The 27,052-nt window shown below is 41.6% G+C and overlaps 1 protein-coding gene across 1 annotated transcript in view; it reads left to right on the forward strand.

Annotated features, from left to right (window-relative positions):
• The first annotated feature begins 609 nt into the window (after positions 1-609).
• The window catches only part of LOC308400768 (leucine-rich repeat and fibronectin type III domain-containing protein 1-like protein), a 437,364-nt gene continuing 410,921 nt past the window's right edge, over positions 610-27,052 (forward strand). The window contains exon 1 of the mRNA XM_080888721.1: positions 610-2,039. The gene's annotated coding sequence lies outside the window, so the exon portion shown is untranslated. The remainder of the gene's footprint in view (positions 2,040-27,052) is intronic.

Genomic DNA, 27,052 nt, shown 5'->3' on the forward strand with positions numbered 1-27,052 from the left:
TTTATCCAACCAGAAGTGATGAATGAACAATGATTCCAGCCATATAGGCTTTTGAAGCTAATAGCACAACCAATCCCTCAGTGGGAGTAAGAGAAGTAGACCTGTAGCTGGCTAGCTAGCTGACTGGATATTACATGAGAGCTGATGGTAATTTCTTGACAATCTTTTGTTGCTGCTATGTTAAAGTACATGTTAAAGTACATTTTACACCTTCCTCTGACCTCTGGCATTTTGCGCACTTTTACTTTAAGTATTTTCAGTTTTAAAAGTACTTCTGACCATCTTTCTAAACAGGTAACCTTTTAAACGACACAATAAAATAACAATTAAAAAACACCAATAAACGGTTGTTTTTTTTAATCAAGATTTTTAATTGATGTCGACTGCACTGCATTCTTAAATTGGTGAAACGAGTAAGGCACCTTGCCTTTACCCATGAACTCCAAAAACTGCGAACATACGTTGAATATAACCGGGCTTAAGCAGCAGCACGGGATATACAGATAGATGGATAGATAGATATTTCATGGGTGTGTCTTTTTGTTCGAACAGCCTCTCGTGCCCCCCTCCCTCTGCCGTCAGTCATCCTCGTGAGCCAGCCTGTGCGCCTATAGCCGCCTCCGACGGGCGGGAAGCACGCGCTGGATTCTGTGGCTGATTTTCAAACTTTAAGCGTCTCCTGAGGAATTAGCCCCAGCCGCAGCTGCCACGGTACACAACACCGGGTCGGATACCGAGCGGGTGTAAGCGGAGGATTTGACCGGACGACGGAGGAAATGTGAGCGACAATGTGACGTTTCGGAGCCTCGACAAGGATTATCGCCGTCTCCAACCGTGGGCTGATTTTCCCTCAAAAGATAAGCGACTTTCGGCATGCAGAGCCTGCTGCGGATCTGCGAGCCTCCACCAACGTGAAGCAAGAGCGTAGCTTGTTAAAAGTGCAGCTTTAGCCATCGCTACAAGATTGCTAGTTTTCTCTGAAAGTGCATTTCCTCCCTAAAAACGCTCTCGGAATATCAGAGTCAGCGGTGTGATTTATAATTGATAACGGAGGACGGAGCTGCCGGACACCGCCCGGACCGGGATTTCATCCTCTTTGGGGAAAAGAAAAGGACTGGCAGCTTCCAGCTGGGCGTGCAGACAGACGGAGACGACGCTCATCACCTGGAATGTTTGGAAAGTGAAATTGTTTTAGGTTATCTGTTTAAAAGGGGCCCTTACTGGAGGGATACCTGCATGATTTTAGGAGCAGTCCAGCCATTCAGAGCCCCTAAAGCGGAAGCTCCTATTTTTGTACTCAAGGACACCTTCAGTGTCGGTGGGTGTAGTTTCTTACAGCCTGGCAGTATTTGGGTTTTGAAGCACAAGCCGGAGCAGGATTTCTACGGGGACTTCAGATTATCGGAATTAAAGCTCTTTAGCCCCTCAGCACCACTTTTCTCTGAGGCTTGCTCTCCAGCATCGATGCAGATAGCTCTTCCGTGCCCGTTACTTTAAATACGCTATTGGAGTAACGTTACTTGGGCTTTTTGAGGCGAATAGGAGTTTTATCAACAGCGGTGTGACCTCCTCCCCTCTGCCACCCACCCATCCTGTTCTTTTCAGGAACTACGTGTACAGGAGTGTTTCTCGTGGCTGTGCACGGTAAGCCCACCGGCACCTGGATCCCTTCTTCGCCCCGTTTTTTTTTCTTTTCTGCTGCCTAACCGCGCGCAAGTCTTTTCCGCTGCCTGAGCTCACTCACACACTCTCTTTCACACACACCGATTTTTTTCAGCACCAGAAAACAAACAAACAAACAAAAAACTACCAAGATAGCCCCTCTCGCTTCATGTGCAAGGGAAGGAATCGCGCAAGAGGGGAGACCGTGAGTTGGGATAAGGTGCTGAGCCCGATCGGCTTTAAAGCATTTTATTGAGAGGGGAGTCCTCACTGTGATTTCTATTAGTGGACCGATCGGGGGAGAAAGACGAGAGGATTTTTGTGGAGGGGGTAGAAAAGAGACACATCAGGAGGAGAGGAGTTGGTGATCGATGAAGGTAAGGCTGATTGATCGGCTGTTAATAATGCAGTGTGTGTGATGCGCGCAGAGGATGCTCGGTGGGACCGAGCTCTGCTATGCGGTTAATTTTTTTTCGCCCCTGCCACGGGGATGCCAGGCTCATGTTAGAGCCAACAGTAGTTTTATTCTTAGTGCCCAGGAAATGAATCATCGCTGTAATCTGATTAGGCTCCTCCAGAACCCGGCTCAGTGTGCGACATCTCTGTGTTGTTTGTGGGGGCACTGTCAGTGGCACTGCCGTTTTCTGAGGCTACAGACAGTTTATTTAGAGCTCTCCAAAAAGCTGAACTCTCCGCTGCTTCGAAGACAAACTGCTGTTTTGGCTCTGTGGACATTTCTTTGGCGCTTGTATTGGTTTCCGGGTGCACCGGCCAGGCTGGCAGCCCCGCCGTGCCTGTGTATGGGAATGCGCGAGTGCGTGCACGCATGCTAGGTTTCGCGCGCGTGAATGAATGCGTCCGTTCACGCGCATGCGTGCGTGTTTGTGAGTGGGAGCGCAGTGATAGAAGAACCCATTTTGGGGAGCTCTCTGTTTCTGTCTCACTCTCCGTTTCTAAAGCTGCCTCATCATGCCGCTCCAGCTGACTGCCGTTACAACCGCATCTATTATGAAGGAGGCTAGGAGATGAGAACAAGAGTGAAGGAGAGGTGACGCGGGTGGGGAGGAGAAGGTGATACAGGAAGGGAGGAGGTGGAGAGAACAGGAGAAGGTGTAGAGAGGGGCAGAGGGGGCCGGATAATAATGGGAAAACAAGAGGCATTGTTCCCAGAATGTGTTGGATATAAATCAAAACATAATTATAGCTTTTATTGAGCCTTTAACTTCTGCAGCTACGTGCTCAAAGAAGCAGGTGCTCTGGGAACCATCACACCTGGTCATTTATTGTGCAAGCAAAAAATCCCAGGGAAACAAGAAACATAAAAACAATCAGGCCAAATGCTGTTGTGTGAAAGCTGGAAGATGCAGAGAGGAGCAATGCACAGCAGGTTCTTTGTCTGGGATTTTTGTTAACAGAAGGGAAGGAGCCAAGGAGTGGTTAGGAAAAAGGGACAGCTCCACACTGAGAGAGCTTCTGTTCCACATAAAGATCTGAAAGGGCCAACTGAAAATATCTGCAGATGGTAGCTTCAGTCAAGCTCTGTGTAAATAATCATTCTGTACATTCGATAATCTTTAATCCTACAACTGTTTACAACTTGCATAGTTCCCATTTCTGTATAGCTGTATATCCCAGATTCTGTAAAGTTATTTATTTCATATTCTGTATAGTTTTTCATATTTATATCCTGTTCATATCCTGTACATAGCTTGTACTCACTACAGCCTGTACATACTTATAGTTATAGAATATTCACAACATACTTCATACCGTGTACATTATAACATACCATAATAGACCCATTTCTGTAATATACTCACATATCTATATTATTGCTAATATATATTGTAATATATCTATATCACTAAAGCACTTCTGGATGGATGCAAACTGCATTTCGTTGCCCTGTACCTGTGCATGTGCAATGACAATAAAGTTGAATTCTAATTCTAAGCTACCAAGTGGAGGATTCAGGACCATGGAGAGCTCCACAGGGGCCGGCATTGCTGAGTTTGCACGTGGCCACTGTAATGTCAGAACCACAGAAACCTCCTACACCGTGCAGCAGGGAGCCTGACATACAGGTGTTTGGGTGCCCATAGTATGGTGATAGCACCATAAACAAGTCCAGTAGCTTGTGGTTAGATTTAAACATGTTAAAATGAATTCAGGATCACAGAGAGCTCCTTAAAGGGCCTAACTTGTTTTCAGCAGAATAGATGGAGTCAGTGCATTTTCAGATCCACTTATAGTTTCCACTTCTTCTTCAGAAAGAATTTTCTGAAATCAGACCCTCTTTTGTTTGGTGTCAGCACCTGGGACACCTGAACAGCTTAAACACAACTGGTTGTACTTTGTGGTTAAACATGCTATTGTGAATTCAGGACCACAGAGCACTCATTAGGGCCTCACTGCTGTCTAAAATGTTTCAGGCACAACAAAAAGAAGTAATGTGGTTACAGCATGGGTAAATTGCAGGAGCAAGCTTTGACTTGGTGTAGCTTCAGTGTTGTATTTTGTATCAGTGTTTTTTTTTTTTTTAACTTGGTATTTATAGTTTGGAAATGTTTAGCTTTAGTTCATTTTTCATAGAGCAGGGATATGTTGAAGATACCAGGCATGAGGAAAAACAGAAGATGACACAAGATTCATAGATGTAGTGAAGGAGGACGTGCAGAGGGATGGTGTGACAGCAGATTACTAGGGACAGGGTGAGCTGGAGGTAGATGATCCACTTTGGTAAGAACTTAAATATTATAAGATGGAAAGTATTTTTCAGAGGAACAATATAAGAACTATCGGGTGTGACAACACTGACAAAGGCTAACTATACTAAACTATTTAAAAACTGCATTTTTATTTAAGTTAAATTTTCTAAGCACACAGTATTGTTCAGTCTTATTTTCAAAAGCCCATTTTTTTGCCTTCAGTTTGAAAAAAGTGTATTTTTACACCTAGTTTTAGTTTAAATTCAGTTTGCGTTCGCTCTAACCTTGGTCAACACCATGGACAGCTCCTGCAATGCTGGTGGTGCTTTGCAGTTTAAACATGTTAATATGCATTCAGGACCATGACCCTCCTTCAAGGGTCCAGCATGTTTCCAGTATGGTGGAGAGATATGATGAAGAGCTATCAATGATTTCAGAATCATTAATAGTTCTAAGATACGTACAGTGTAGAAAGTCAGTAATATGAGCCCCTCTGGTTTGTTTTAAGCACCATGGACAGTTCTAACACAGTTCCAACACCCATGCCTTCACTTTGTTGTTAGACCTGAACCATGCAGAGCTCGTCAAAGGTCAGGAATAGTGCAGTAGATGCTGACCTTTGATGGCATTCAACAGTCCTCAGCACAATGGAGTAAGCTTATCTGGGTTCAGAGTCACTGATACCGCTTTTCCACCAATGGAAATTGTTGTCATTGTTGGCTTTCAGGACTCAGCCCACATTTTGCCAGGTTTGAGAAATGTTATCATCAACATAGCATTACCAGCAGAAAGTCATGGCATACAGAATGGACTGCATTTGCCAAACATTGGTGAATTTCTTACAGAAGCCCCGCCATAGCCACAATGTTAGGTGGAAATCTGTGTAGCTCTCGGTTGATCACTGGCTTTGTGTCAGCAGAAATTAACTATTGAGTTTGAGTTTCACAAGAATGTAGAGCTGTCTTTAAGAGGTTCTACTTAATTTCACCTGCAACGTAGCTGCTTTTAGGTTGTGGATACATTCTGTAGTTGAAATTGAATGTTTATCATGTACTACTGGGACATGAACTCATCACACACATAAATAATGTTATGGTAAAGCATAACATTTTCTAGCTGGTGAGCCCTTGAATCCCTCTGCCAGGTGGGCTTTTGGGGATCACATTTGTGTTTCTCATCATCCACAGTATGAGCCAGTTTAAAAAAATAGCTCTGAAGCTGCTCCTGTGCTGTTTACCGCTACATCTTTGTTTTTTCTCCATCTGTGCCCGGGGACTGCACAAGGTCATCCTGTGCAGCCATTATCAGATACATTTCATGTTTCTCTTGCTGTGGCCTAGACTCACTCCAGCTCTGGGCATTTCCATTCTCTTCCAACAGGCTAAAGAGGGAAAAACAACAACAACATCCAGCTGGACAAGCAGTTATTGTACATAGTCAAATCTTCCCTCAAATTAAAAACAAAATTTTACTGATACATATGAGTTTGTCCCAGATCTGATTGCAGTGAAGAGCTCCACCAAATATTCCAGAGATAGTATAGCTCTTTAAAAAAAATAACCCAACAACACAAAGAACTCCATCATAGTGTCATTGCCACAATGAGTGCCGTGTTAGTTTCCCACTAAGCTTCTTGTAATTCAGAATTAGAATCAAGCACTTTGGAATTAAGAGGAGTTATCGTTAAAAATATTTATAGTGACAGAAACAGATTTCACTGCCAAGTTCTGACATTTTATCCCAAACAAGGACTACAGCTAGTTACTGTAGTCCTTGTTACTGCACATCAACCAGTTCTCCATCCACTGCAGGTTCTGGTTAAAGTGGCACTCCAGCTCACAGTAGACCTCTTGGGCAGAAATAATTGATGGTTACATTGGAGTACATTTGCAGGAGGACATCCTTTCTTGAAAAGCAGCTGAATCACATAGTGGACCACAATAACAACCTGATTGTGGTGGGGAAACATGAGATGGGGAAAGTTCCAGGCTTTCAAAAACTTTCAAAATAAGACTAACAGAATTGTCAGTGAAAGCGAAATGCCGTTAATATTACATGGGATGTATGAGTATGAGTAAAGTCTTTGTGTGGGAAACACTACTATCACTTTTGATTAAGTGCACTTACGGTGCATTAATGTTCTGCAGGTTTAAGCCTGTCATGCTGGAAAATATAATCAAGGAACGCTTCATCCTCATCCCCACAATCGGAGTCAACGTATCTAAGCTGGTCAGGCTTGGTATCATGTAAACATTACTAGATTTTTATTTTCTGCTACTTCTTTTTTTTTTTTTTTGAATTACCACTGCACAGATGTATGCTCCCTCTCATAATTTGAAGCTAACCTTTTATATCTAATTGTCGGTACTTGCAGAGAGAGACGAGCTGCCTTTATATCTACATGTTTAAAGTTAACTGCCTCCTGAAAACATCAGAACTTATCTTCTGCATTACATGTGCTCACAACAGCACTGGCATTGTTTCAGCATATTAGGGGCTGTGTGTGAAGTTGCAGTGGTTTCAATATCTTATTAGGAGCCCGAAAAGCTGCGAAAGCTTCAAGGACAAACTGAATTGGAAGCACAGATTAGGAGAGTAGAACGTTTTGATAGGTGTTACATTTCTCCCATATTTATGTTTTGTTAATATTGTGTCCAAAAAACTTTAATTATTTTTTCGTCACCCTTTCCAGTCTGAGTGTGGGCTGCGAGTTCGGTGTGAATGTGTGTTGTAAGTTGTATACATTTTATTAAAATACATGTGGTTGCACAAGCAGAAGAACAACACCAGCCTGGTAGAAGGAGACAGGTGGACAGACAGGCAAGCAGACTATTTGGCTTGTGCGCTCTTACTCATACAGTGAGCAAGACACAGACTGGCTTAAAGCAGGTAGGCAGACAGACACCAGACATGTAAAAGAGCAGTTGAAGCAGGTGGCTGTGATAATAGACTGAAATGTGTTAATGTGGCTGCAGTGATGCATTGTTTTGTGGTGACTGTTATCATATGGAGAGCATTACAATAGGCTTCACATCCCATTAGCAAACAGTGAGCAAGAGCACATCCCCACCTCCACACTTACTCTCAGTACAGCACTTTGATGCGTTTCCCATTTTCTGCTACCTCTGACACATTTGTTGCTCTTTTTGTCAGATGGCAGAGAAAAGATTTTTGAAACCTCTGCAAACACGGCTGAAAATGTGACTCACAACAAAGGCTCTGGATACTAAAGCTGGAGTTTGCACCTGTTTGGGTTGCAACTAATCACAGTTTACGTTTTGATTATTTCTCGAAAATAAAGTAATGGTACCCTTGTGGCTTCTACCAGTCACTTGTCAGTCTTGAAGCTCTGTGGAGAATGACCAGTTAATCTAATGTATGTGTTTAGTTTGTGGGAAGCTGCTAGAGGGACAACAACAGCTCCAGCAAGGCTGATTCAAGACAAATATAGGATGAAACCCGTCTCGGTGTGTTAAATATGTATGTCAAGTCCATTTCTACACATATTTAAATCTAAGAGTAAAATTATTTTACATGTCTTTTGGTAACTGGCTAGAACAGCATGTCTCTTGTTATTGCTCCTTCAAATGTGGAAAAATAGGCAAATATGAATTATTTACTGTATGTGAACAAATACAAACCATCTAGTTGTTCAGCAGGCAGTCTGGCCATTACCTTTGTCTGTGATTAGACCTCTACCTACATAGCAGCTCAAAAAAAGAGTCTGAAACATTTCTAATTTCCTCTGAGGCTTCATTTGTTGGAAAAAGTTGGAAGTTGTTTTTCTACTATGTGATTGTGTTTTGATCTCTAGCAGCTGTCATGTAGGAACCTGCTTTAGTTTTTGGAAGTGCTTTTTCTTACTGATACCCAACAAGGATTGTTATGTAACGACGCTGTCACTCCAGGTACAGAAAAGCAGGTAAGAGCCAGTCACAGGAATCCAGATCATAAATGTTCATTTACATTCCAGCGGAAATTCTCCATCCCGTCTGGTTAAAGAATTAATCTGCAGCTTAATCTCCCAATGTAGAACTATACCCCCAATCCCTCCGTCTATTCACCCATCTGTTTCCTCGTCCATCTGCCCGTCCAACCAGGCAGCCTGTTTTCCCTGCCTGAACTCACTTTGTAGTCTTCCTTCCTGCTTTCTTTTCCCTGTTGCAGGTGCTCTGCAGGTGGACTGTTTTCATCCTGAGACACTACATTTAAATGAATGACGCTAATCCGTACTTCATTCTACAGCCCGCAGGAGGTCCTTCCTAGCAAATTTCATTTCTTCTCCACTCTCACTGCTTTGGAGGTGTCCCCCCCCCCCCCCCCAGCTTATTCAGCCACGGTGTGCCAACGCGACAGCACTAACAGGACTACTGCTGCAGAAATAGCAACTTAAATTACTATAATTTAGAGGTGTGTATTTATCGTAATTCTTCCCCATTTTAGATCTCTTGGTTCCATTATGCTAAAATGTTACTGTAATGGCCGAATGCTGGATTCAAAATCAGTGTCAGCTTTGCTGTTTCATTTTCTAGTTAATCTCAATGTTATTTTTTTTACCCAACGTTGTAATGTCCACACCCGCACAAACACACCACAAATACTGTAATCATGGTGTTAATTTGTTTCTCCTGCTCCTCTTTTTCACCTCGCCTCCTCCTGATTTCTCTCCAGCTTATTTTTGTACAATCTTTTTCTCAAAAGATTGTGCGATGATCTTTTTTTTTCATAAATAGATGGCAGAAGTGTGACCTACATTTCTACCGAAATAAGGGATTGCTGTGTCTTTGCTTTGTTACACTAGTGGAGAAATTAACAGCGGTGTAAAAAATGATTGCCTCTAACTGCACCCCAAACCCAAAGTACCTGTTTTTGTCAAGATGTCAGGAGCTTAATGTAGATGTTTCTAATTTGCCAAGGATGACAGGAGCAATGTGTGAATTCAGTTTTAAAAAAACCTCCACACTGAGAAATGAAGCAGTATAACACCTCAGGGTAATGCATCTGTTAAATAACAAAATCTGTTCCTAAAAATGGTGTCTTCCGCACATTAAAGCAGTCAAGCATTGAAGTAAATCAATTAAATTGGTTAAAGCCATGAATTTATTTTAGAGTTTAACTGCTAAATTAATGATTAGCACTATAAAGAGGGATATACTTTATTTAAAGAACACATCGGGTAAGTTTTACAACTGGACATTGTGTCTTCCTTGTGATGTAAAACAAACGTTCCTGTCTGAAATGACAAACCACATTCCCTCAGAGGACGGTACGAATCCAGACTCACAGCAGATGACTCTGAGGTGTAACAAGGGGGTTGTTTCTTTCCTCTGCCCTGCCACTGGAATGAGTCTTCATGTGTGATCTGACATCTTAGGGATTAATGAGAAAATGGTGAAACGTGTCAAGTCTAAATTGAATATGAGTCGCTGCCGGTGCGGACCCCCGGAGGACTGTCAGTGCGAGGACACATAACAAGAACAACTCCAGTGTAAATCCAATATGCATATCAGCGTGCTAATCTCAGCAGGGATGTGATCTAATGCTCATCACATTACACTCAGTTTTTCTGTTTCCATAGCAGTCAGTCGCTCCATCACGCTCTCCCCGTCTTTCTCCTTTCATGCCCTTCCTTCTCCTATTTTCTTTATTATTTTCCTTTCCTTTTTCAAGTTGAAGGTCATATCTGACAGCATGCTGATGGATGGTGCAGTACAATTTGGGACACATGAGAACAGTGTGTGTGTGTGTGTGTGTGTGTGTGTGTGTGTGTGTGTGTGTGTGTGTGTGTGTGTGTGTGTGTGTGTGTGTGTGTGTGTGTGTGTGTGTGTGTGTGTGTGTGTGTGTGGTGGACACGTTCAGTAAGAATACGCCAGATCAAAAATGGTGAGAAATGATACATTTATTTTTTTTTTGGTGACTTTCTTAAAGTGTCACTTCTTAAGCGGCGCAAAAAGAATAAAATGTTGATCATCAATTAGCTTGTATCAGTCTTGAGGATTTTGAAGTAGGATTTCGAGTGAATCCCACACTGTGGCTTTATAATTACACACTCAAAACATCAGTTAGTGATAGATTTCTAAGATTTCTGTGTCGGACTTCTCTAAACAAAAACGACTGCGCTGAGCAGATCATCTCAGAGTTGGTGTTAATAAATGTTGAACAACACTTTATTGAAATTAAGTTATTGGAATGGAAAAAAGCCTAAGAGGATAGTTGTAAATGAATAAATCTGGTTGTACTGGTTCATATGCTTGCACAGCACACTGCCACCAGGCACAGCAATCAGACCCACTGTGGTCTTCATCACGGTTACACATATTTATTTTTCTGAAGAGGTGCACATCCAACCCAAATGTAAAGCAAATCAACAGAGGTCAAATGGACAGATCTTTAAGATCTTTATGAAGCAATCCATCCATCCATCCATCCATTATCAGGGACACCTCCTGTTGATGTTGTGCAGCAGCAGTCTTTGTCTGAGCTTCTCATCCCGTCTCTGAGCCTGATCCCAGACACGCTTCAGAAGAAGCGAATTTATGCCATTTGCAGCTGTAATCTCATTTTTGGGTTAGTACTATCACTGCTTGTGGTCAGGTGAGGGGAGGAATGTTGATCGACCAGTAAATAGCTTTGCTTTTTTAAGCTATGTTAAATATTTCCTGCTTTCAACTTCTCACACGGGAGGATTCAATCACTGAAACCTCTTGGGAGGTGTTGAACATGCTTGAAGCTGATCTTGGAGCTGGTTAGCTGAAGCTAATTAATGTCACACTTAAGTTTGACAATAAAAAAAAAAACATGCCTTCAAAACACAGATAATAATTTCACTGCATCATGTCCCTTATGATGTAGTGGACTGTCAGTGCGTGCCATGTACTGCAAAGCCTCATGCAGCTCTGTTTGTCTGTCATACAGGGCTAAGGCTGTGCTGCTGCCGGCCCGCTTCTCCTCCTGAATCATGTGGAGCCTTTCAAAGGCCAAAGGGTGTCTTTGTGTGTCAGGCCCCTTTGAGATTAAAAGACTTGGGATTTTACCGGCAGGAATACATGACTGCTGTAGAGCCGGATGTGACAGAGAGTGGGAGAAGCAGATGGAGGTTGCTGTAAGGTGAAGCCTCTGTAGATTTACCCTCCATTTCACTGTCCATCAGACACAGTTTGAGTGCACGCACACATGCATGTGCACAGACACGACAGGGAGGTAAATCAGTGCCCCTTGTTCTTGTGAACCCTGATTCCTCCGGTCTGCTCCTCCTCTCACCTTAACTCAGTGTTTTCTTCCACATCCTTGTTACTGTTCATATCAGAGATCTTCATGACTCACAAATCCCACTCTGAATTAAGTCTCTGTAATTGTTTGGAACTCTGGAACATTTTCTTCTGGGAATTTGCAAATCCCCTTAACCCTTTCCATCTGAGTGGGTGCAGTACCGAGACCAGGCTTTATATTCTTATTAAAATACAACCCATTTTGTGAAGGCTGCAGAGCATGGCACATTCAATGAAGAAGGCAGAAGAAGAAAACAGACACACAAACACTTTTCTGTTGCACTGAATTTTATGAAGATGGCTTTTTAGCTTTTAGCTTAGATTTTCAGAAGCTTTTAGAAAATATTGAAAAAGGGTACCTCTGACTCATCGAAGAGTTTTTTTTTTTTTTTTCATATCTCGGTTTGGCTTTGTGATGGGAAGAGAAAGACTCGTGTCTATCTTAATAAGACAGATTACAGTGGTGGAGATGTTACCGCCTGGCTCAAAGTAGACCTGGGCGATATAAGATTTTTTCATATCACGATATATTTTTTTCATTTCAGGCGATAACGATATATATCACGATATAAGCCAAATAATTATATTTGTAAGATTTAAATGTGCCGTTGCTCACAAGTAAAATGTGAAATAATCAGCAGCTTGTTTTGATTTAAATATTTATTTCCCATAATAAGTTCAACAGGGTATTAAGGAACACGAGACTTTTTCAGATAAATAAAGGCAAATATTGCAAACTACACAAAAGGCAGCCGCTAAAGCGTTTAAGTTTCAAAATAGGACAAACGAAACAGACTAAACTGTCAATTCCACTTAGAAACAAAATATTAATTCTAAAAATAAATCTTAGTTTGTTTTACAGAATAACAGACAAAACTGACTAACTTTTGTCAATATTAAATAAACTGAGAACTAAAAGGAAATTCTCAATCTCTCCTTGTTGTATAGCTTAGCTTTTCAAACAGTTTTAACAGTTACTTTAGTCTGACAAAAGCCGAATGACGAATTAGCGCTTCCAGTCAGAGATTGAGCATGCACCACTTTATTGTATTTCCAGACTTGCTTTCAGCACAATTTACAGTGCGCGCTACTCTGTTTTTTGTCAGACTTGAAATAGCCGAAATACCTTCACACTGCGGAACTTCTATGGCTCTTCTGTTCGACAATCTCTCCGGCATTGGAACCATCATCTGTTTTCTCTTCGGTAACCTTCGGTCACGCTCTCGGTTTCTCTAGTCGGCGCACTCATTTCCTCCATTACCCGGGCGGCACGGCGGCTGGCTGCTTCCCAAACAAATACACATGTGCGGCTTGGCACTTGTGCTGTACGTAACAAGTCACGTGACGTGACGCTGTGGCTGTGATTGGTTCGACTCTGCACTACTTAATTTGGATTGAATGTTTTTTTTTTTTTGTTTGTTTTTTAAAGAGAACAAGAGCGATGAGGCCTATCGCAATAGTTTAATTTTTCTATCGAGAAAAAGTTATTTCGCAATACATATCGTTATCGTTCTATCGCCCAGCTCTGGCTCAGTGTTTTTTCTTATTCTATGTGGTGGGGATGTTTTCTAGCCTGGAGCTTTAGAGGGCTAAAATACTTAAAGCCTTTGGATTTATTTGACTGAGACAGTAAGAAGCCAACACACTGACAAACCTGTTGATCAGTTTAGCTTTTACTGTGTGAAAAATAGCTCTTTATTTCTCATGACGGTAGTCACGATCTTCATCTGAAGTAGTATCCAGGTAGCCGAGACATTTGAAGCTGCTTTGGGCTGTGTTTGGCTCAGTTACTTTATTATTAGTTAGTTTTAATTTTTTTGTGGGCCATACATAGTCCAAAAGTCACAATACATCACACACATGGCTTAATAAGGCTGATCTGTGGTCAATCAAGGCTAAATGTGGCCAGTACAAAACTTCGCATATGGGCCACGTGTGGGCTCATGTGTGACATGCGGCCATGACCCAAAATTGATTCTATTTGGACCGTCTTACAATTTAAATGCACAAGAAGATGCTTAATGTCTTTGCCCTACTTTCCAAGGCTATGTGTCTTTACAGTTTTTAATTGCCTCATTTTATGACTGTCAGTTTCATCTGTGTTATCATTATGTGATCGCACAGTAAAAGACGATGTCCATCTGACAGTGAGGTTGTGAAACCACCTTTTAACATTTTTTTTTCATAAAATATTTAACCATGACAACCCCCCCACACCCAAATCACTCTCTCACTCTCTCTCTCACACACACACACACACACACACACACACACACACACACACACACACACGTTGGGACATCTAATTGACATAATGCTTTCCCTAGCCACGTACGCTAACCCTAACCATCAAAAATGAATGCCTGACCATAAACCTAACCATAACCCAATTGTAACCCTGACATTAAAACCACATCTTGAGTCTCAAAAATGAGGACTGGGTTTTTGGTCGATTTGGTTCCCATAAGGGCTGTTGGTCCCCACAAGTATAGTAAACGTCTGATTTTTGTTCCCCACAAAGACGTTAATACCTGTCCATAGATACATATATTCACTAAACTATCATAATGGTTTGGGTTCAGTAAAAAGACTTTTGGCTTCATAGAATAATACTGAACTCCTTTTCTTTCTTTTTCAGCAAAACCCAGCAGGTGTTAAATAACAGGCTTCATAGAAACCTAAAAATACCCCAGAGATCTTTCTGCCCATCTCTGTCTGTCTAGTTCTCTTTGTCTCCGTCTCTCTCCCAAACACTCCTATCTCTCCGTCCTCCTTATTAGCCTCTCTTCCTCCTACGTCCACTCTTCCTCTCCAATCCATGCCTCTCTTCTTCCCCTCACTCACGCCTCTCTCTCTCTCTCTGCTTTCAGTGTAAACACAGCCTGTGATTCAGCGCTGCTGCAGTTCAGCCATCCTGCTGAGGCAGAAAATGGAAGCTTGTTTTTAGCATTGAACGCTCAACTCGCCAGGATAACTACAAACTATAGGATGGAGGGGCATCAAAGCAAGAGTGAAGGAGGAAGGAAAAGCAGGATTAAAGAGAGAGAGACAGTGAAGGGCAGAGAGAGAGGATAGATCGTAGCCAATTACGTGGCTCAGCTTAGTGTGAACAGTGGGACTGGGTGCTGTCAGCGGCCTGATAAAAATAGACACAATCTATTTGGATGTGTGTGTGCGTGTGTTTTTGTGTTTGTGTTTGGTTATTGTATTTGCACTCTTGTATCAGAGTTTGTTTTACACATGTGCACCACTACTAGCATTTAGCTCCTGATTAATTAGGTATCACAGTTGTGTATACGTGTGTGTGTGTGTGTGTGTGTGTGTGTGTGTGTGTGTGTGTGTGTGTGAGAGAGAGAGAGAGAGAGACAGAGAGAGAATAGTGCAGAAGGATGGCAGGGAGTAAACAAAATTTGTTTAACTGACTGAGTTTCGCCTTCCTAGTCAGGATGAGTAGTACTACCCCCCCCCCCCCCCCTCTCTCTCACACACTCTGTCAGAGAGACATTTGACCAGAGCTACCATGACCAATTATAAAATCACCTCTGAAGTAGTTTGTGTGTGAACACTCTCTCTCTCTCACACACGCTCACACACGCGCACACGCGCGCGCGCACACACACACACACACACACACTGTGCTGAATGTCATGTTTGATGTAATGAGTTTCATGGGTGAGTGTCTCCATGTAAGGTAATGGTAAAGGTGAGATGAGAGCTAATCTGTCACACACTGGCAGCGGCGATGGACAAGAAGAGAGAGAAAGAGAGAAAGGGCAGAAGAAGGGAAGGTAACGTGAGAGGAAGCAGGGTGAAGTGAAGGAGGGAACATACAGAGAGAATGGGATGTGAGAGGTAGAGGCAAGAAAAAGAGAAGGAAAGACTGTTTTGTTTTTGAGTCTTCTGCTTCAAATATAAATACATGTGAGGAATCTATTTTCACAATTGCCTGACAAAATATTAAAATTCTGTGGATGAAGACATTTCTTGATGGGTAAAAATAGAGAAATAACGTACCTGCCAGCAGCTCAGACAATCTGACACATGAGACGTGGCAGAGAAATAGTGAGAGGAGATGTTCACCTGAAGGCACACAGGAATTACAGTACATAACACAGATTGATAGGTGATAATATTTGATGCAGTTGCTTGTTTGGGTAGTGCTTAAGCTCCACCATCTTGGGCAGCAGTTTGTGGCAGTAGCCCCTTATTGGCAGCATTAATGTTAACCAGCTCTCCACCTGCTGTGTGTTCTGGTTACAGCAGCCCTCCAATTTACAGCAGATCACAATTATATTATCACCTGCTGCAGTGCAGACAGTGGAGCTGAGGTCTGTCCAGCAGCGACAAGGACCTCCGCAATAAACTCTAACCTGTAGGGCAGTGGCTGTCAAACTGTGGGGTGGGTCAGACGGGTGGGAGCACCTGCAGGTGGGGTGCAGATCAACGGGAAAAGTGGGAGGGGGTATTTGGGATCAAACTAAGTTTAATAAATGTGATTTTTGGAGGGACGAATAAATTAAAAAGGCATTGCTGATGCTGAGATCCTAATCATGATCATGAATCTATTTTTAACAACCAATATGTGATGTGGATGTGTTTGGCTGCTTGATGAGAGAAAGTTTGAGAACCACTGCCTTAGGGGAACAATTCAGTCTGTCTGTAGGAAGGACTGCATGATAGCATGTAGATCGATGGATCCCAACAGGAAATGCATGTGAGAGTGAAGCGTTCACCATGATGTGACCTTTTGCTTAGTCCCGTCTTTCAGCAGTGAGCTGAGAGTTTCTGATGTCGTATTAGTGTTCTGGATGTGCAAAATGTTGATTGAAGGGTGAGTGTGGCTCACACTGTTGTGAGGTGTAAATCACCTGTTTTTTTTACTATAATGTGACCATCATTTCCAAAATTTACATCATGTCATATTCAGTAAGACTTAATCCCAGTGATTGTAACTGCATAGAGAAAAACGTATGCTAGTGCTGGTTACAGTCTGAATCAGTGGGTCCCAAACGTTTTTTGCTAGGCCACCCTTTGTACAAGGTCTTTGCCTCCATTGCAGTTTATTCCACAGCTCAAACCTTTTGTAAACAATTAAACAAATAAAATAAATAAAAGTAAACTGCAATAAATTAAATTAGGTTGCAATAAAATAAACCAATCAACAAATGAAATTATGGTGTAATTATTTAACATATAGTTGTTTTGGTTTTTTGGTTTGTTTTTTTCCTTTGTAAGAATATTCAACATTGCTATTAATACATTTTTCCAAAAATGTCTCTCTGTACAAAATGGGTTTAACAACATAAACCCATTTTGCTTTCAACACCATTCTTCCCATGGGCCTGAAGGACAAGCTGGAAAACACAGGAGTCGACCAGCACCTCACTACCTGGATTTTGGTCTACCTCACTGAGCGACCACAGTATGTGAGGACTCAGGGCTGTGTGTCGGACAGGGTCGTCTGCAGTACGGGGGCCCACAGGGAACGGTTCTGGCTGCGTTCCTCTTCACCATCTACACTACAGACTTCTCCCACAACTCCACCCAGTGCTTCCTGCAGAAGTTCTCTGATGACTCTGCAATAGTCGGCCTCATCACTGATGGGGACGACAAGGAGTACAGAGAACGGACCCAAGGCTTTGTGGACTGGTGCCAGCAGAACTACATCCAGATCAACACTATTAAAACCAAGAAGCTGGTGGTAGACTTCCGCAGGCACAAACATCCTCCACTGCAACCACTGAACATCCAAGCTATGGACATTGAGGCTGTGGACAGCTACAGGTACCTTGGTGTTCATCTGAAAAACAAACTGGACTGGACTCATAATTCAGACGCCCTCGACAGGAAAGGGCAGAGCAGGATGTACCTGCTGCAGAGACTCGGGTCTTTTTGAGTGAAGGGCCCACTCCTGAAGACCTTCTATGACTCTGTGGTGGCCTCAGCCATCTTTTATGGTGTGGTCTGCTGTGGTAGCAACATCTCTGCCGGGGACAGGAAGAGACTGAACAGGTTGATCAGAAGGGCCAGCTCTGTTCTAGGATGCCCCCTGGACCCTGTGGAGGTGGTGAGTGACAGGAGAATGGTGGCTAAGCTGTCATCCATCCATGCATCCATCATCCAGAGTGGGCGATCGTGGCTCAAGAGTTAGCAGTTCGTCTTGTAATCAAAAGGTTGCCGCTTCGAGCCCCGGCTCGGACAGTCTCGGTCGTTGTGTCCTTGGGCAAGACACTTCACCTACCGCCTACTGGTGATGGCCAGAGGGGCCGATGGCGCGATATGGCAGCCTCGCTTCTGTCAGTCTGCCCCAGGGCAGCTGTGGCTACAACTGTAGCTGCCTCCACCAGTGTGTGAATGTGAGATTGAATGGATAGTGGAATTGTTAAGCTCTTTGAGGGTCTTGAAAAGTGCTATATAAATGACATCCATTATCATTATCCCTGTTGGACAACATCTCCCACCCCATGCAGGAGACTTTGACAGCACCGAACAGCTCCTTCAGTGTCTGCGGCGCCCACGGTGTGGGATGGAGAGATTTTGCAGGTCTTTACTCCCTACTGCTGTCAGACTCCACAACAAAGACTTTTGCAGCTGATCAAACACACAAACCCACACATGTGCAATAAGACTAAGAGCAATACTCTTTTCTGATAAAGTTGTATTTTTACTCAGTTGTATATAGCATTTGTATTCTATTTTTATCCTATTGTATACAGTATTTTATTCTATTCTATTCTGTACAGTTGTGTACAGTATATTATTGTTATTGTGTTCCAGTGTTCTCTAATTTTTGCTATATAACTTTTGCACTGTCCACTTTCTGCTGTGACAAAACAAATTTCCCACGTGTGGGACTAATAAAGGTGATCTTATCTTATCTTAAACAACTGTGGGATACTGTTTGTGTTCCCGACGCAGGGGAAACTGAAATTCTGTCAGGGAAACCTACCCTGGCACCGCTGTTGTGCAGGTGAAGCCAAAGGCAAGATATGCTTCATCACATTTTCTAGTCTTTGGCTTGGAAGGAAGTTGGTTTGGAAGCATATTTGGTGATGCCTCATCTGCTGCGTTTGTGTGGGAGCCCCGTCAAAAAAACCCCCCGCAATGGCTCTGCGCCCCCACTTTGGGAACCTCTGGTCTAAATCAAGTGTCAGAAACGTGTTTCCTTGTGTATGTGATGCACTTTATTTTGCTTGGTGCTGAATAATCTAAGTTTAGTTTAATTAACTGCTTTTCCAAAGTGGTAAGGGACATTTTTGTGTGCAGGGCCCTGATGGAAGTTTATTTACCCAGTGTTCTGTGAACTTCTGATGACAGATGGTATTGTAGATTCGGCTCAGTGCAGGGTTGCTGTCATCTCCCCGGTGACAGACACGACTTCCCTGGCATCCACATTATCTACAGTTTCATGGAACTGGCCTGCAGTAAAATTCATAGCATGCATACTCACGTGTCATGACTGTTAATGGAAGTTACTCCTGACTCCTCTGGTGGTTTGTTGTATAACTTGTGGATTTTATAAACTGTTTTACACCATCTGTGTGATATGTAATGACTGAATAAACATAAATATGGTTCATTTATAAAAGTCTTAGGGCTTAATGACAAATAAGATGATGACAATATTTGTCTGTTGTGTCACATCAATTTTGATTTGTTTTAAGACGAGCTGGGAGACTCTAAAATGTTCTTTTTAAGATGAAAACTTAGTTTTCTGAGTGTAAAATTCATAAGACATTATCATCATCTTGCATCCCTAATAATCAACATTATGCATATTTTGGATTAATTACTGTAGTTAATAATATAAGCTTTAAAATGACAGAAAGGATTTGAATGTACTAATCACAAGTCCACAGAAACTGTCCACGGCTCATATTTTTGAAGCTGGATTTATGTTTGGATTTTTACCTTTAAATAGCTTCATTTGGCAAATTGTTAAAAGTTAAAGTTCTATCATGAAAAGGAGTTTTGAAACCTTTCTCTTTGTCATTTAAATAATGACGGAGTTTTCCTCTGCATGTTTATGGCTCGGTACGCAGCCATTTTCCTTTGTCATTTGATATTTATGACATTTGATATTTATGACAAAGGAATCCTTAATAAGCAGAGAGCATTTTCCTGTTTTGGGGGCTTTACTGACCCTCTAAAAATCCTAAAAACTTCACTGCTTTGAAGCTGGATCTTTGAGTTTTCTTTTTCCATTCAAACCTTACTTATTTTGAGGAATGTGGTGTTCAATGGACAGAAATGAATATTTAGTGTGTGGATGAAATTGAATCCTTTGTTCTGTGTATGCTGGAGCTCGCTAGGTAGGAGATTACTTTTCCACTGGTGCACTTCCCCCTGGAGGCCACCATAAAATGAATACACTCAAGAAGCTGCGAGGGCTTCCAGCTGTAAGCATCCATTAAAGACTGTGTGAACTCACTCATATATTAAGAGCCATTACGATGTTTAAAAGGAGAGAGTTTGAGGTGTTTAAGGCTTATTTATTCACACACGGTTGGTTAAATGACACATCACATGTCATTTGTAGCTGAATGGTGAATATCCACATTTATACCGCTCTTGGAAAATGGACTGCTGTATTTGCATGAGAGTGTGCCTTTACGGCTCCGCTGAGGACCAGGGTAGAGAGTTTTAATGGTGCTCATCATAATGCCATCTTCAATCATTCATGATTCACCTTTCTATATACATTACTGAATATTTTAAAACTCCTTTTAATGTTGAACTCATGTGTGTCAGGAGACCTGGCTGCAGGTATATGGCTTTGTGTCTGTGTGTGTTTTTGGGAGCTTGTATTCGTATCTTTGTGGGGACCAAAAATTGGAAGGTTACTATACTTTTGGGGACCAACACCCTTTACGGAGACCAAAACTCTGGTCCCCATAAGTTTGAAGGCATTTTTGAGACTCAAAATGTGGTTTTAGTGTCAGCATTACAATTGGGTTATGGTTATTTTTAGGGTCAGGGTTAGGCATTCACTTTTGATGTTAAGGTAAGTGGCTAGCGAAAGCATTATGTCAATTAATTGTCCCCACAAGATCTGAATACCTGACGTGTGTGTGTGTGTGTGTGTGTGTGTGTGTGTGTGTGTGTGTGTGTGTGTGTGTGTGTGTGTGTATAAACCTTAAGCTCCTGTTGAGACTTTTCAAAATAAACTGAAATGTGTACATTGCTGTGAAACATCACATTTTAGAATATGCATCAAACAAATTACTTAAAATATAAAATGACTCCGGGTACATGACGCCCAGCTGAAAACACTTTCACACAAATTTAGTTGCCGGGGTTCACAGAATTTAGAGAAAATGTAAAATTTTTGTGATATACATCGTTGTCGGGACGATAAATGTCTCATGTCGGGAAATGAGATTTCGGTTGCACAGCCCTGGTCACACAGGATAGTGTCAAAAATATTTCATATTTGTTTGAATGAAAGAATTGAGCTGTAGACCAATAGGGTCGTAATAATTCTACGTTTCAGCTCATACCTGGGTTTTTCTTTAGAATAGATAGATAAAGAACCTCAGTACCACTTGATTGGTAATTAACTGGTTTTTTGATGTCTTTCTAAATATCATTTTATCATTGAGGAAGACATCTTTCACAACAAATCTCCAAAATCACAGTCCATATTTTCATACCTTTTTTTTCTCTCCCTCATGGCGATATTTTGCAGGGGGATAGGATGAAATACTCAAAGTAGAAAAAACATCCTTTACTACCAGCATGTTTATTTCATGGATGGGTGATGCTTGGAAAAGCCACAAGAGACCGTTCATATTTGTATCACAATTTTGGCCTTTTAACTAATATTACCGGCAAAGAGAACTTTAAAATTGGCAAAAACGACTGCCAAAAAGCCAAGTGCCAGATATTTCAAAGGAAGCAGGCATGTACAAATCTGCACTGAGTTTAGCGAGTAAAGTTTTGCAAGTGCTAACAAAGTAGGTTACCAACCTGTCATGTTGCTGTCAGTGAAATTTTGAAGCCCTCTCAAAAAATTGTATTCAGGATGTAGAACCACAGTTTCATATTAAGCCTTCTTTCCATATTTTGTAATAAACGAGTTGCGTTTTAGTAGAAGTTTAGAAGAAAAATAATCCCCCATTTAATGGGCTGTCCTATATTAAAACAAATGGGTCGGCTGGACAAAGTTCTGTGAGTCTAATTATTTTTTTTTGCTAAACGTGATTTTGTACTTTTCTTATTTGTTGTGATATTCTTCTCAGGGAAAATATGTGACTTTCATCCATCTATGCTCACAAGGTAAGCACTTCCTTACCTTGATTAAAAACCTGAATTACCCCGATGACAATGATAATTACTCAAAACTTACTATACCTACTTTATATGCCTTCACAAGGGATGTTGACTTTGCAGGTCAACATTTAAAAACCCTTTTGGGATGCTATTAGTATAAAAGGCCATTCAAAGGCAAAAAAACTGAAACAAACTAAAGAATATCTCTTGCTTGCTTTTTTTAAGGTTTTTGACCTTTGCCCTTCATACGCCTTTGTACACTGTGAAAACGAGAGAGGAAAAGCTGCGTGGGGTTTGGTCAGTCCTTTTTGACTGCACAGCTGTGAAAAACCAACAGAAATAATAGGTGCATAGTTTGAATCCTGGTGACTTTTACCTCGAGGTCAGAGGTCTGGTTTTCTGAAAATCTTGTGAATGCCATAACCTGAGAACATGGGATTTTAAAATGAATACCATAGGAGTGTCTACTTGGAGGCTGAGGGGTGATCGCCAGTATTTTCATAGTTTCCATTGTGACGCATAGCCCGCTTTGTCTCGACAGAATACCAGCTACAGACAGGAAACACACATCCTATTAAAATATATCTGTTTCAAAGTGTCCATGGACACAAACAGATTGATGTTCTGGCTGTCCGGACATTGTCAGATGTTTAGGATGACATTCTTGCATTATGACTGCTTTTACAACCGGTGTTTCAATATTAACTATTTAATAGCCATACTGCATTAAGCAACATACCTGAAAAGAAACTTGGAGCCGAAAACAACAAATGTTCACGTTTCCAGCAGTGAATAACAGTTAGAGCAGCTGTGACAGCTGAGGTTTAATTATATGCTGATGTCTATGATGTGTATAAATCTACCCAAATCTGTTAGATTTCATTGGGACAGTGTAGCTTGCAATAAACCAGTAATAATAAAATCAAATCTAAGTCTGTTTAGCTGGTGTGTAAAGGCTAAAGAAGCACTTTTGACATTTTCATCTGACTCTGATGAACTATTATTAAAATTTTTACATATAGCCATGACCAACCCTTTTTTCCTGTGACCTAATTACGGATACTCCACCCATAGGGATAGATAAGTAATGTTTGTCTTCATCAAATTTGAACTTAACGTCTTTGTAAATAAATGGTTGGTTTCCTGCCAAAGTGACTATTTGAGCAGAAAATATGATCAGCCACCCACAAAAATTACCTGGAGGTAATTTCACATCTGACTTTAGTGAGGAGCAAACAGCTTTCAGATAAGCATGTATTGGCATTCTTGCTTCATTAGCGTCTGCAGAAATACAGATTGAAGAGATGTTTGGTACAAACTGAGACACAGTATTGATCTAAACTTGTTTCTCTATGACTGATTTAAGTAGAAGTATGTCAACGTTGTAGAACAAAAAGGCTATCATGTTATACAGACAGCTGTATTCGCTTTGTAACTGCTGTGCAAGTTGAACTGAAGGTTGCCAAAAACCTCCAATCTCACAATAAACGCTTTGCCTGTGGGAGCCCCACAGAGTTTCAGCTGCCTTTCTAAGGTGGTATAGTCCAAAATATTCCAAAGTGAAAACTATATGATGAAGATTTTGGTGCAGCAATGACAACTTTATAAATTCAGGTTCAGATACAAGCAGCTTGATTTCAAACTGATTGGCAAAGACCAAGAATCATGTCGGTTTCATTTTATTGTTGCCAGAAACATGAGAGCCTACATCTAGAACACCCGTTTGTGATTAGATGGCAATGCAGGTGGAATCTGGAACATTCAGTAAAAGCAGCACACGTTCTAATAATGATAATATATTTGAAGCTGTGACAGAATACCTGCAGCGAAATGAATGTATCTTTTTAGATACCATTTGTTATTTTTCAAATTCTATATTTATTAAGTTATGTAAGCTTGTTTGCACAACAAGGCAAAATAATTATATAAACTTCTCTGAATCTAAATAGTGGACTTTGGTAGAATTAAAAAACAAGTGTAGTGCAGGTCTATGATGATTTTTAGTGCTACTATAATCTAGTTCTGATTCTGGTTCTGATTTGGTTAAGTCCTAAGTAGTCCTGATTTTGAACTGTTGTAGTCCTGTTTTAATTACGGATCAGTTCTGGGTCTGGTTGAATTGGGGTTTAGTCCCTGTGTCTTGATACAGCCCCGACTTTGTTCTGCCTTGCTGCTTAATTAAAAAACTAGTCGACTAGTCACGATTATGTCGACTATCAAAATCGTCAACGACTAATTTAATAGTCGACGGGTCGTTTGAAGCTTTGTAAGATCCCGAAAGATGCAGGAATAAGTAGTTTAGCTGTGTCCAAATTCAGGAACCGCATCCTCCTGTGCCCGGATTTGTAGGCCGATTACGTTACAGCGACATGACGACTGTCCAAATTCGAAGACTCTGACAAATGCACCCTTCATTTCCCCAGATTTGAAGGATGGGTCGGGTGTATACTTCGTGGCCCAACCTATCCCAGAATTCATAGTGCTGCGCAGCACGGTCCTCAGTTTCCAACAATGGCGGCAGCTACTATTTCTCGGCTCTCCAGAGGAAAAGTTTTGAGAATTTTGTTAGTTTTGAGCAGAGGGAGCAGAGGCAAGGGTAAGCTATGGTTAATTGTTTTGCATGGGTAAAATGTAATTTAATAACATGACAACATAAAACGGCACAGTCTCTCGACCCTGTGAAGCAGGTTATGGATTCGAAAATGAGCACATGCACACACCTGACGTACACAACACCCTAACCCTAATCTACTGTACTCTACATCCAATACAACATCAATGGAAAGGATCATTTGTCGAATGCCCTGTTATATTAGCCAAGCTTACATCAAAAGCAACTCATTGAATCATTCCACTAACTTTTCACATTGCTGCTGAAAGGATAATGCTCAGCTTTAAACCCAGAAACACTAAATAAATATTGCACACTGTTTTCAGATTTGATCATGTGCAGCATGTGCAATAAATACAGGCTCCAGGGTCATTTGAGGATACAGGCTCACTCGTCCTCAAATCAACATAGAAAGAGACAAAGCTAAACAGACTATGAGGTGAAAGGAGCACAGCAGCACCCAAGAGTTCTAACACACTATTATATTTTTCTTATTATTGTGGATTTGATATATGTATCACTGGTAATTGGATACCACTGACACATCCAAGGAATGTGAGAAAACATGCCTCAAAGCCTGTTAAGGCTTGAGATGTAAAAAAACCCCAATCGAACAAATGTTGTTCAGCCTCGAAACGTTGAACGTCCCCCTGGTGTGCGTTGCGCTCACCGGCCATGTCACAACACATCATGTCATTTGATAGCTGTAGCACACATTAGAAGCAGAAGAGTCATCAGACGATGACACCTTCCGATTTGGGGAGTGAATATGGAAATTAAAATATCTAAAACTTTCCCAGCATGGCTTCAATATCTGTGTGAGGGAATTTGGAGCTTTAAAACTGCCTTTTATAATAAACCACACATCTCACCAGGGTGAATCACAAGGCAGCCTGTCCAAATACCCGCTGCCAGTCTGCCAACCCCTGACAGAACTATTAAAAGTCAGCCACTGGCTAGGATGCGGTGCGACTTGAGTGTGAATCCAAGTAATCCTCAATCACCCTAAACCGAGAACCCAACCAATCCATTAACCCAGCTGTGCATTTCTGGGAGGCTTCCATTTCAGCTGATTCAAGATGAGAAGTGGTGTCCAAATTTCTGGAACAAACTGCTGTAGAAAGATCGTCGTAGAGAGAGGGATCGCTCCTGAATTTAACTCCATTGTATAACCTGAGTGGAAAGAATGAGAAATAGATTCTCAGGACTTAAACTGAAATACCTTTCAGTGTTTTGCACTGCTGCTGATGCATGGGGGAGGACTTTTGGAATTAGTTTAGTTGTGTGTTTTCTTGTTGACTTATGGGCATTATGTATACAAATCCTTTGTAGGGTGACTGGCTATAACTAAAAAAAAAATTGCTCCTAGGATTTGCTTTCCACCACTCTTTGAATTTCCTGTTATTGGTTGCCCCTTATAAACAAAAAGGCCAGGTAGGTGGGTCTTTTGTACCCATGTAAGATGAGCTCTCTGATGTCATACAAGAGTCGAAGGTAACTGCCTCGAACTGAGCGTTTAAAGCCGTCCGAATTGTTTTAAAATACCCTAAAGCATTGGAACAGTATGGCTGTGAGAAAAAGAAATGTATGAAAGTGTAATAAGTCAACTATAGTTGATGTTCAGAGCAGGAAACCTGTCTGTTTAAACTAGTTTCATTGGTCATGCTTTGATCAAATGAGCCATGACATCAAATTCAGACCAGCACTGACCAAACATCAGGGATCAGTTGTTGTCATTCTAAGTAACACATAAATAAAGACAGGACCCACAACAAGCAGATAATCCCACAGCATCTGGTCGGCTGTTCCACAGAGAACCGGAAGGAAAATGGGTTAAAGTGTCAGAGGGCAGCGGGGTCAGTGTGCCAAGCCAGGCTGGACCAGACCAAACTAGACAATTACCTTTCCAGCTTAGCTCCTGATCCAACTTTAATGAGTCATACTGGCCTGTTTATCTCTCTGTGCTGTCCTCTATTTGTGCTCCAGTTCTCAACATCCTTGCATCCATCCCATCCTTGACTCCCCCTGCGTGTTCCTTCGTTTGTCCTCCCATGCACTTCGTCGCTTCTCAGCATTCTTTTTGAGTTTCCTTTTTTCACCCTCTATCTGTTCATCTTCCTTTTTCAGCTATTTTTTCTGTAATCGTTTTCTGAGATTTCATCTCCCTTGCATTCCCTTTTAATCTGTCTATTCTTCTTTGCCTTGCCAGTAATTCTTTCTAACCTGCCTCACCCCTCTTCACATTACCTCATTTAACGCTCGCCCACTTGCATCTATTCTGCTGCTCTGGCCTTCTAACCCTCCTCCAACCATTCATCAGTCCTTCATATCCAGTGCCCTTTATGCAGCTAACCTCCTGACTCCTCTTGCCATTTTTTCCCCTCCTCATTTTCTCTCCTCCATCCCTTTGCTCATAGATCTCAGCCTCCATCCCTCCCCTCTACATTTTACGCCAGTGTCCTCCACCTCACGTTTACCCCTTAAACATCCTTTCCTTTTCCTCTTTGTCTCACCCTGACCTCTCAATCACC

This window comes from Rhamphochromis sp. 'chilingali' (genome assembly GCF_963969265.1).
Source record: "Rhamphochromis sp. 'chilingali' genome assembly, chromosome: 8".
In the NCBI taxonomy this organism is placed as follows: Eukaryota; Metazoa; Chordata; class Actinopteri; order Cichliformes; family Cichlidae; genus Rhamphochromis; species Rhamphochromis sp. 'chilingali'.